The sequence below is a fragment of the Typopeltis vanoorti genome, chromosome 1, assembly GCF_054136105.1.
Source record: "Typopeltis vanoorti isolate ZY-2024b chromosome 1, IOZ_Tvanoo_1.0, whole genome shotgun sequence".
NCBI lineage: Eukaryota > Metazoa > Arthropoda > Arachnida > Uropygi > Thelyphonidae > Typopeltis > Typopeltis vanoorti.
This window is the reverse complement of record NC_143549.1, coordinates 178651152-178663941: the sequence shown is the minus strand read 5'-3', so window position 1 is coordinate 178663941 and position 12790 is coordinate 178651152. Positions and strand designations below refer to the sequence as shown.

Below are 12790 nucleotides of genomic sequence, written 5' to 3'. Positions count from 1 at the left end.
TAAATTTTACGATCTGAGTTATCTTCCTTATTTCATAGGAATCTAATTAAGTATTTTTTTATTTAATTTAAGACTTAAGTTGATAAACGACTCCTGTAAAATTGTTCTCGTATAAATGTTTATAAGATGCAATCCTTAGATGCAACAAAGTTTTGTTTAGGTTTGTCACAAGATAATGAAGATCTCATTTTCTCTCATTACATTTTAGTGTAGACTGTTTAGTTTTTTTTTTAAGACATTAAGAAATAAATTTTCAAATTTTATGTAGCATTTGTTCTTTCATTTTTTTTCAATTTAAGTAACTCAAATGACTCCAAGAAGGTGATAGCTATTAAAGTTATTGTTCTGCCAGAAGGCAAAGATGGATCGCATTAATTGATGATGTCCTTATAGAGATCTTAAAATCAACTTTCTTAGGGGTCTATATCGGTTAGGTATAGGGTAGAGAAGTGCATATGTCATTTGGACAATTACAGCGATTGGCTGGAGAAAAGAAAAACATTGGGAGCCATTGTTGTGTATCCGTGCCAGATAGATTATGGCCAACTGATAAATGATGGCGGATTAGCGGAGATCAAATTTCCAATGGTCAATACTTCCTTAACAAGAATATTCTGTAATGAACGTTCTTATCCGCAGTCTATAAAACATCAAAAAACGCAATGCTCTCATGAGTAGAAGGCAAAGTAATTCAGGTTTCCTTCTGTCCATGGTAAACAGCAATTACGCAGAAAAAACGTATTTGTAAAAAAAAATCCATCTTATGACTCGAAAACAATATTTCTGTTCTTTTCTTTATTGTCTGTTTACACGAATGACAGAATATTACCGGAAAAGGAGGCAGTTAGATAACAGAAAAAAAGATAAAACGTTTAGCGACCTTTGAATATCCCGTGTATTGCGTGTCTGCTGAGTATCTGTTTTATTTTAGTCAACCAGGTGAGCGAATGGCGTTTTTACGTCAGGTGACATTACAACAGACGCGGAAACACGTGATCATTATTTACTGGGAATTATTGCTTTGATTGCATGCCAGACTTTTGACACTATCCATTTATCCGCCAGTTTACCGTAAAAACGAAACAAACACACACGGGATTGGTCATGTTGCCCTTTTTTTCTCTTTGAAAGTTTTTTTTTTATAAGAACAATTCTTAATGTTTCATTGAATTTCTTCAAAAACGTCTTACATCTTAGATGTAAGGAAGGAAATGAGCACCAGTGCAGAGATTATTCCATCAATTCTAACGGTATGAAAGAACCCTGTAGACAGTTAGGTTAGTAACTGAAAAAAAAAATGGATGCAGAATGTAGAAAGATGGACAGACATAGACAAATATGGAGAGAGCGTGTATTACACGTTCCTGTTAGGATCTAAACTAATAAATTCTTTGAAAATATTTTGAAAACTTCATAGAAATGTTCTTCTTTTGCTGAATGTCGTTTCTTTTATATTCTTATTTCAGATTTCTTTAATTGTACTATATGACGAACTATTTAATCGGTGATTTCCAAAAAAAAGCTTTGAATACGATGCTTCCCTCCTGCCGAACCGATAGTGCTGAACTAAATTGCTTACGTAAGCAAGTTGACCAAGGAGTTTGGCCATCATTTCGCTTAATAGCAGTTTTCTGTTAGAATGGCAATCGTCTGACAGGACCTTCCTAATGATTTTATCCATTTCTACGAAACAGCCCGCTCGGCTTTAGTTTAAGGATGATAGGCTGTTCAGCAAACGAAACAGTATCGTCCTCGACTTAAAAGATCAGGTTGGCGTCGAAAGGAGGCCTATTAAAAATTCGTGGCCAAATGTTTCTTTCAGGAATGGGACAACGAAATATCGTACAATTTCCACAAAGAAAGTCAGCAGGATTTTTAAACTCATTTTAAGATATTTGAATATAAATTATGAGAAGAAGTAAACTTTCATCTTTAAAGAATTCGAAAGTGCAGTTTACCAATTTTAGTAATGCAACAGCGGTGAAACAGGGTCTTCTGTGTATTTTCGCTTCGCCTTCTTTCGTTTTATATATTTCTGTCTGTAGAGAATTGCATACATGTCACGTAGTTTTAGGCAGCACTGAATATAGAAACGAGTTTTAAAAAAATCAAAAATCCTCTGTTTCTTTTTATTCACTAAATGGAGTAGACAAAACTTCTTAGTTCTTCTAACTTATTCTTTTTTTTTTTTAATCGGTTGGCTCTTCAGTGTCAGCACCGGTAGATTATCGCAATCTCTAGTCAACGTGCATAGAGAAAAGAGGAAAAACATTGAGTTGAAAGAATTAAAAATCAGTTATTTGAAAGAAAAACACTTTTTCTCCTCTTACTATTCTGATTTCCAAATGAACAGTCGTTCCAATGTTATTTGGAACGATAATTCCAAATAACATTTATTTCAAGAAGTTAATTTTTATGAAACAGAAATATGATTTGACGAGCATTTTAAGGTCAGAACCGAGAGAGGTTGTAAGGTCGGAAATTATGAAATCGTAAAAGTTTCGGAATTCAATTCTCGTCATGGCGACAGGAGTTTATATTTCCAAATGAAAATGAGTTAAGCAATCTCATGCGAATGTCGTAGGATTTTGTCTCCTAGGAACTCGAGTTATTCATCCAGCAAAACAACCAAATCGGCTAAGAATTAACAAGTAACAGACCAAAATGATGTGTGGTTGGATATGGAAGGTGTAATACAGTATAGACAGTGGAGTGTGATATTGGACGGCAGATCGTACGATGAATTAATATTAAGATTAATAATTACGCAAAGAAAAACACGAACTAATTGCTTAACTAGGTATTTAAAATAATATAATATAATAAAATAAAAAACCAAAAAAAATTCCAAAAGGCCCTTAAGAAAACACTCGATGATACCCGGAAGATGGCCGTCTGTTTAATAGATGAATTATTTTTTAATATATCAATCATTCCGCCTGGCTGATGTCCATCTGAAGTCCATCTTAGAACTTACCTAATCAACTTTTTTTACTCCGTCTGCCTCTGTCCTCCGAGCCACCCTTCTTAAGAAATACAACTTCTAACTGTTCAACATCATCCGCCTTTCTTATCCATTTGCCACACGTGGCCCTTTTGTGCCTAGCTTTTAATACATCCTCGTATGAGGATCGATATATAAAATCGACGTGTTATTCTATCAGAATAAGAAAGTGAAGAGATAAATGCTTAGTAAGAATGACTACGATAACATTCCTTAATTGTATGTGATAAGCTGATTGACTACTTAAAAATAAACAGAAGCTGTTTAGATCTGCGAATACTTAATAATCTGTGTATAGTAAAAAAAAAGACTCAACTCGGCATTTGTTAAGTAATGTAATTCCTGTCTGTTCTATTGTAATATTAATAATATAAAAGATTAAATGTTTAAAACAAACGATATCTGTATTCACTAAAGAAAGAAATAACAGCATAGATTTAGTGAAAAGCATTTCAGGACTGCTATAAACTGATTAAGTTGTGCGTAAAAACCTTCATTCATAAATAAACAACATTTTTGAAGAAGAAGATTCGAACTGGATGTAAACAGTTGTTGCTTACCAAACTGCAGAAATAGTGGCACAATTCTTCTCTGTAAGTTAGGAAAAGAATTAGAAGAGTCGCTATGAATCATCCCGTTATTTCGAAAGAATCCTGGACATACACTCTTACTGGATCCGGAGGCGCGCGCGCACGCGCACACACTAAACAGCTATGGCATACATCCATTTCGGAGTGTTACTTCAAGTAAGACTCACAGCCAGAGAAAAATAGAGAGTAGATACTGTACCGGTAAGATGTACAATAGTACAGGGAGAGAGAGAGAGAGAGAGATGGTGCCCGAAGTCTCTTTAAAGGATAAAAGCAAAGAATTGGCCTTTAGAGTACTGCTTTAAGTTGAAAACTGAAATAAAGAGAAGTTGGAAATCCCCAAAAATGCACTTCTAAAGTGGAAACCAAGCTGTGACCTTTTTAGCACGTGTTATTTGTATGCCAACGAAAATGGATATTACATGTTTCCCATTTTCATCTATCCGTTTGCTAAAGTTTCCGATAGTCGTTGTTTTCACTTACGAAATCGAAGATAGTAAGTCAGTATATAAGAACTCGAGAGAAGAGGAAGAAAAATTGAGTCCATTTTCAGTCCTCTATCTGGTGGGCATTAACATTTTATCTGAGTTACCCGACCCATCACATTGACACGTTCTCTTGGGAAACACACCCATACACCGAGCTTTTCCAATCCATGTGTTACGAGTCACCAGAAAATATGAGCTAATATTCGCATGGGTGGTGGACTGGCTTTTTGAAATCCGTTGATTCTTATGCTGCTTTTCCCCTCATTCGGGCCCCCTTCTTACTTCGTAAAGCTCCTTAGCGAAATTTCAGGTACAAATAAAAACTTTCTTTGAGTCTTCGAAATCCGACTTGGTTCCAAACTATTTTTATAAGAAGGAAACTTCTGAAACAAAATCCGATCCACTGTTTGCGAAGGAAACCTATTTATGCCGAAAGAAAAATAATGTGAGTGGGGAACAAGACGAAAACGGAATTTTATTCGAGCAATTCTTACTCTTCTATATAACACATTATTTTATAGGATGAAGTTATTCAAACACCTGAATTCCTTTTTAAATTGAATTGTAACCTAAAAGACCGTTAGACGGCGCATTGTTGCAATTGTTACATAGAAACCACCGTAGTATTATAAACTGACACAGTGATTTCGGTATCTGTAGAAGTTTTCACAATTTAATTTGAAATTCAAACTACTGTGCAAAAAATTAATCAAATTTTTATATAAAATATAATTTTATTAAATAATAATAATCAGAATTTTAACTCACAATTTTCTATATTGTTTACTTTCTTAAAAAAGTTTAATTAAAAGAACACAGTATTTCAAATCGAACAAAACTTAACTACAAATTAACGTAGGTGGCGCTGATTACACGCTACTGAATTGCATTGGTTATTTCCCGCTGTTTAATGACAGTCGCTGGAAGAAAGTCAAAATCTCGTAGAGGCCTTGTCGAATACATCAAACATTTTCTATCGGCTTAACGAAAATAGATGACCTGTGTTTTTTGCTCGGCGGATCGTCCTGAAGGAATAAATTACCATCTATATTTGCCATTTACCATTTTCTGTCAGGAGCTGATAAGTGAGCAAAGGCGAACGCATCGTTTACCATACGAGCGAGAATGCATTTGAGAGGTTATTTTAAGTGCGTTCAGAAAATCCACCAAGTAGAGTAAAAAGGTAACTGGTTTGTTTCTTTGGGTGATTGGAAGTCACTAAACGGCACTTGCGCGTTTGGTTACAGTAACTGTCTACTTCCCATTGTCAAAGATTCTTTCTACCGTCCTGATGTAGATTTAGTAGCTTTCCTCATGAATGGTCCAACTTAGGACTATGAGAATGCATCGTTTCTCGTTCTTTCTCTTTCGATTCAAATGTTGCCTGCAATTTCTTTCACTTCGATACTTTTCAATTGAAATTTGACCTTCGGTTATTTTGCATTACTGCCAAGCAGTTTTGATCTAACAGCTTGCCGTTTCTCCCCCCCCCCCCCTAAGGAACAAGAGAGTTTTAGATTTATTGAGGCTTCGACATTTTTCGATTTTTTATGGCAATCCACATTTTTTCCCTAAAATTGGTTTTGTTCTATATATTACGTTGTATGATCTAAAATATAGTTACGCTTCGTTCATTGTTTTTTTTTTTCGTATAGATTTATTCTGAAAATGCGTTCGTCATATAAAAAATATTTAGCATAACACAGAGACAAGTTTATGAGAAATTAGGAATTTTAAGGGTTTTTTAACTGATAGTGAGCTGTCCGAGTTTCATCCGCAGAACATGCAAGGTAAACTCACGCAGTTTAAATACACTGAATTCTTGACCGTAGCTGTTATGACGTAAATCTGAACGCCTAACCACCTTCCCAGTTTGAAACTATGAGTCTCTATGGGGATATGGAGGAAACACTCGGTTAATTCCGTTTGTCTTGAGACGTATTTCCTCGTTGTTGCATTCCTTTTAGTTATTAGCCTTGAGCTTTCTCGAGTCTTTGATTTTTCGTTAGATTAATAAGTGTTTGCGGTTCAGTCGCGATCTGAGCGTCCTAATCTTTAATGTCGACAATCAAACAGTTTTCAGTAAACATAAAAGGAGAGACCGATGCTTGTTTATCTAATGCATTTTTGTGTGCTCGCAAGAAATCCTTTCCAGGTATCCGTAGAATTCACTTTAACCTTACTGTTGCGTTTGCTCAAGAGAAACAGTGACTAGCGAATGCGACGTTTATCAACAGACCACTCAGCACAGATACGGCTTTAGCGAGTTAAACTATAGATGCACTTTATCGCTTTTATCTTTTAATGGGCTTCCGATTACAAGAGACAAATCAGTGCCAGCTAAAGAGTATCTAGTTGGAACCACTAAAAACAATGTCTTCTACTTGAGAAGACAACCTTATGTTGGATTCAAAAAGCTCTCTAGAGGGGGAAAAATAAAAGCAACTGAGAGAGAGAGAGAGAGAGAGAGAGAGATGCATTCTTGACAGAAATAGTTTAAATCAGTAGGCGATGAGGTGCATTTTTCGAAGTGAAATGCGTACAGTAAAAAATAAACTTGCTTTATTGTACGCCGAGCAGTGAATTTAGCTTCACTGGGATTAACATGGCATTGTTATGAAAGATAAGCTAATCGGAATGGAAGAATGAACTGAAATTCCTGCATTTGTAATATTCCGCCGGAGTTCAATGATGAAAGCTGCGGTGTTCTCTGTTTCGTAGGTTGGGATTTTGATTTAGCTCAGAGTAACTGGTCTTTAGAATGTGGAGTAGGAAGACAGATTGAATAAATGTAATTTGCAAAGCCTCGTGAATAGGAGGAGAAGGAGGGGGGGGGGGCGATTGAGACATAAAAATTGGCCATGGGTTGTTACCAGATTATCACGTTACCAAATTTTCATATACTGGAGAGGGAGGGGCAAGAGGCCATTCTTGAAGGCAGGAAATTCTCTTTGATCGAGAGAATCATTCCCTTCGACAATAATTCCCTTTGATCGAGAGAATCAGAAACAATAATTCACTTTGACCAGGAATTATTATTTAAAAATAATAATTCCGACAGAAAGGATATAATAATCAATTAATATGAGCTCATTCTGAAAAGTAATAAAAATATACCTAATCGGTCTATTTCCTCCAATCTCTCTCTCTCTCTCTCTCTCTCTCTCTCTCTCTCTCTCTCTCTCTCTCTCTCTCTCTCTCTCTCTCTCCCTGGCAAGCGCACACACAAACTTTCTTTCCTCGATTGCTTCCGTACCATACCCACAAGTAGCGAGGATGGTGCAGTTGTTCTTTGGCTGCAGAGACCCGAATCCCAACTTCTAATCCTGAACAGGACTTGTGCAACCTTTATATAGACTTTTCAACTGAAGGTGCGTTGGCCGATCTCATGTTTAGGTGGCGTTATTTTCCTCCGTGAATCTCTGATTTTTCCTCTTGCAAAACATAACGCAAAATAGTCGAAGAATATAGGAAATTAAAGAGACATATTTACAATTACCTCCCCCCCCCCACACACACACGCGCATAGCTTCAGTTGCTTTGGTCCCTAATTCTATCCAGTCCAACAGATCTCCGCTTCTCTAGAACCCTCTTTAATAATGTTTTAAAAATATAAAGAGAATCACTGCACACATTTGTAGCGGGCTGTCTAAATCAGTAAGCACGAAACAGAACACATCAAGAAGATTAAATGTTGTAACAATTAAAACGATAGTTTATAAGATAATATGTTCAGCAAAGTATCTTTTGAACATTTTTGTTTTGAATTTCCTGTCTAAAAAAGATAGAAATTGTGGAACGTGTTAATGCAGCAAAAATTGTGTTTGTTACATTAACCCATTGATGACACGCGACATAGCTCATGTCTACACCATGAACAAAAATACTTCTTTATTAAGAATTATTCTAATTTCTCTTCAGTTCTCCGTTTGTCCTGTAGAGAGAATTAAAAGGCTTGATAAACATTCGTGTTATTTTTTATATTACAAATGACTTTGAACAATGAATTATGTTCTTATGCATAAAGTTTATTTTTAATTGCATTTATATTCTAAATAAAAATCTGATAGCATTTCTTATTGTTGGCATTTTTCTCTTCTATCCGCACCTTATACTAATAAGAGTACATTAAATCCATTTCCGTTTTCTTTAAAGGGTTTGGTTTCGGAACTTTACTGGAATAGAATTTCCACTAGGATATAATCGAAGAAATTAACACAAAATACCAGGGATGTTGCCTACTAGATGCCTACCAGAACGACATACAAGGAGAACCTCCGCACTTTGGAGTTGGCTGATTGCATAGGATGCACCAGTTCGTCTGTCTGTTTGCTCTGGTTTCGGATTGTGCTGACGAAGGCCCGAGTTCCTGCTGTGGCTCAAGCCACGTACACAGAGTTTATTGGAGATAACGTAAGTGAATCTCATTTTTCTGAAGAAAAAAAAACACAAACCTATTTCAATACGATCATTAAAATATACTTGTTTAATGTTTATTTATCGTTATATTGTATTCATAACAGTAGAAGTTCGCATTTTTTTTAAAATTAATTTTTCAATCAGATTTATTTTCATTGAACTTTTTAGCGATTTTTAGCAATTGTAGCTGAAAGAAAAAGTAAAAAACAGAAACGTACTAATATATATAACTAAACGGTTTGATCAGAAACTTACAGTCTTGTGAACTTACAATTTAAAACAGTAGAATAACCAGTGGATTTCAAAAGCGATATGAGTGTATGTGTTGAGCAGGCGGCGTGGGATCTATTCACATTTTTGATTATGTCCATTATTTTGAGACAGGTGTGTGTGTGTGTGTGTGTGTGTGTGTGTGTGTGTGTGTGTGTGTGTGTGTGTGTGTGTGTGTGTGTGTGTGTGTGTGTGAAATAGAAGTGATGTGAATTCTGTTAAAGACATCGCACTATTATTTAAATTCTTTGAAACACTCGATGCTTCATTGGCCAGGTGCAAAGTGTGAATTTTGTTTTTTGGTGATCTTTATTATTAGACCTTTGCGCTTATCTTTATAAGAGAATAGCTAAGTACTAAATACAGTCAACTAAGGTACTTAATTATTGTTTCAATATTTTATAATGAACAAGAAACTCATTTTCTGAAGCAACTTAACAATAAAATTACGACGTAACGTAGAAGTAAAAATTCAGTTTATCTTTACATGCAAAAGACAATAAAAAGTGTTTTCCGTAATAAATAATAAAAGAAAACTACTCTTTTTGTTTATTTTTCTAAGCCTAACCCACTGTTGTCAGGCTTATTCCAACAATCACAGTAAATTCAGGGTCGTCAAATGTTTCCAACCCTCAGAGCCTTAGATTACAAATAGATTTTACTCAAACTGAATCTTAATTACCTTTGGGGCATTATTAGTGGAAAATACTTTATCTTATTGATTTCTTACACCTGGACTAAAGTCGCATCAGAGGAGGGAAAACGTTCTAGGAGTGTTCAAGCTAAAATTAACTAAAATAGTATTAAATCACGAAAACGAAGCGATTGCTCAAGAAAAGTGAACTAATATTTTTCTGCCCCCTCAGAGGAGAAAAGTCAATCTAGAAACACCCGCATTTCGAAGACATGGAAGTCCACGTCTGCGTAAAAATAAGTAAAGATGCTTAGTTATGAATCATATATTTTTATAATAGCTTAGATCAAGATGAAATACTTTGAATGCTGGATAAAGGGGGTTTCCTTCCCTTTTGCGGATGAAATATAAGCATTAAAAACCTGGTTTATTATATTAAATGCAATTACCCGAGGGACTGTCCATTTGAACACAGTGGTGAGAGCATATTAGAAATTTAACGTATTTAAGTATTCATCAAGGCTATTTAAGTATTATTCATCGAGGGGATGATAGCTTTGAAACTTTGGAATCACTTCAAACTACGTATCGTTGGGTGATTTAATTTAAATCCAATTTAGGAATTTCGCGTTATTCCAAAAGGAATTATTGAGTCTATTGCTATCGTATTCATCGTTTACACACTTCATAGTTTCATTTAAAGTCTGCCTTTAGAAAATGCATTTTTATAAACTTTTGTAAACCTTTAGAAAATGCATTTTTGTAAACGAAAGAATAAAAAAGAGAAAAAAAATCAGAAAAGATTCTAATTGCTTGTTTTCGTGAATACTTGAAATAGCTCGATGGCAGATGTAATCTGCTGATGTAAAATATTTAATCGTCACTGTTTTGTTTTTCTAGTAATGCATGCGATCATTATGATGCCTTAAATAAATACACGAAAGCATTTCTTAATAGTTTAAACAACTTATGTGTTCTGTGATTGCTTCCGGTTAAGTAATTCGATGATTGAATTTTCCCGTGAATGATGAACTTCTAAACAACTTAATGCGAAATGGTAGACTATTAAAAAAAAAAAAAAAAACTGCATTTAATCTTCATCATGTTACCATAGCAACAAATTGCATTTTATGCCATGTCCAGAAATGTTTCCATGCTTTATGAAATCATCAACTGAAAGAAACTAGCCAGACAAAATGAAATTACAGACAGAATGATGGAGAAAAACAGTTCGCAAATTGAATTGTTCAAAGTTTTTAAATCAGAGATGACTTGATTAGTAACTAAACAGCTCTTTTCTTTTTAACATAGAGAGATGATGATAATTTTTATTGTTCTAACCAGAGAAACGTTGAGAAAGCAACGCTAGCTTAAATCAGTGGAGTCCAACATTATTTACGAATATAGCAACCGCAGGTCAGGTGAATTGCGATTGGGGGAGGTGTCACTGGAGGGAAGAGATGGGAAGGGATATTCGAAGATTGACAATTAAATGCAACATTCTATTCTCAGCGTTTCTCCGGTTGTGTGCGCATCCTTAAAGTCGTTGTAAAACAAATTCGCAGTTATAATCCAGTCGTATTAAATATGATTGGATCTATAAAAATATATTCTCGTAGACACACAGTGATAATGTGCTCATCTCATGAAAGAAGTCTCTTTAGTTGAAAAAAAAAAAGACTTCACTGGTGTCACTATGTATTGAATGTAGTCACTGGTACAGTCAGCATCTGAAAGGCGTCGGTGGACACATGAAAAAGGTATTCCAACAATGAAAATCACCAGAGGTTATACAGTAAGTATGGAGAGTACATTCTCATGGTAACTACTCCTGCAAATGTCTCTTCTCCGCACGACACAGCTGATGCATCGGTATAACCAGAGGCATGCATTAGACGTGGGCTTGCGATAACATAAATACACTTCATCTGTTTGGATAGGAACTTTAGATATTTATCGTACTTAGCGACTGTGCATAACATTTGGAAATAACGCCTGCATACTTCAGCTCTACTTGTGATGGTGTTATTATGAATGCCTACGGCACATATCACCATAAAATCATAGGTTCATTGCGCTCGTCAGGGGCCTGACTTCACAGTTAATGGATGTGACGAGAATACGCTATAACGGGAGCACACTGATAAGGTTGGCCATATTGTGACGCTTAGTATGCGCAAGTTTAGTATTCTGGAGATGTTTCTTCGTTGACGCACTATAGTAAGGCTTACTTTATTTGAAATGCTAAGGATGAAACGAGAAAGGAAATTCAATTTAATTAAACGGAAATCATCTTATTTCTTCCTACTTACTATTCATGCAAAATCAATGATAATTAATCAAATTAACCGAAAGAACATAAATCTTTGGCGCTGTATTTAAACCGTCCACGTAACTGCACAGAACATATTGTGCTTCTGCTGGTATTTGAACCGATTTGGCCGAAATTAAAGCCTCCTTTGGGAAATTTCATTTTAAAGAAGCTCATAATTTAATGTTCTACTCAGCACTCTTGTGGCATATTTAAGAATCATGATTGATGCGTGTGAATTATGGCCACACCTACTCCGTGTTAGGTCAAATAGACAATGCCTGTTGCTGCATTTTTTCCATAACTACTTAAATCATAATTAGCTTAAGTAACGGGGAGTTACAGATGTTACCTTTCCAGTACATCATTCAAAAACCACTTTTTTACAATCGATAATCCTGATAAAAATGCGCAAGTTAGGTCTATGAATACTGCTATTCGATCGATAAACGCTTCCAACACGCTAAAGACCAGACGAATTTATCAACACCGAAATAGCATCAAACGACTCCATCGTGGTCATTCTGTGACGTCATCATTCCGGTTTACACAAATCATAAAGGAATTTGATAATAATATTTTTTGATTAGCAATCTAAGCCTAACTGCTCACCTCCCAGGTTTTGTCTTTGACTTTTCGTTCTCCTTCTGTGTTTTTTCGCTTCCCCCGTCCCCCTTTTTTTTCATTGCAGTCCGAACACAAGCCAGTGGTCCAATGGGAAATCATTTCCTCGCATGGACACTACCTCCCTCGGGACGACACCGTCAGCTTGTCATTCGACCATGACGGTATACCAAAGTAAGTGTAAGGGGTGTCTAGACAGTGTACAAGTCAGATTGTTCTTGGAGGAAATTGGGAAAGTGTGTGGTTGTCCCGAGTGCGTTCGTTTGCAGAAGTGGACCGCAAATAACAGGAAGGCAATATTTACAGTGATGGTAGTTTTTTTTTCATTACCAGCCGGCTGAAAATTAACCTCCAATACGGTCGAATCCTGGGAAATTGGCTACCTTTGAAGAAAATCAAAAGCACAAGCATATTAAATGGATAATACTGGTGTTAGTAATCGAAAATCAT

At 35.6% G+C, this 12790-nt stretch overlaps 1 protein-coding gene across 3 annotated transcripts in view; it reads left to right on the top strand.

Moving 5' to 3' along the window:
- LOC150110672 (glucose transporter type 1-like) overlaps positions 1-12790 on the top strand; it is a 1175276-nt gene that overhangs the window by 209652 nt on the left and 952834 nt on the right. For all 3 annotated transcript variants that reach the window (XM_090395569.1, XM_090395562.1, XM_090395554.1), the window contains exon 3: positions 8238-8495. The gene's annotated coding sequence lies outside the window, so the exon portion shown is untranslated. The remainder of the gene's footprint in view (positions 1-8237; positions 8496-12790) is intronic.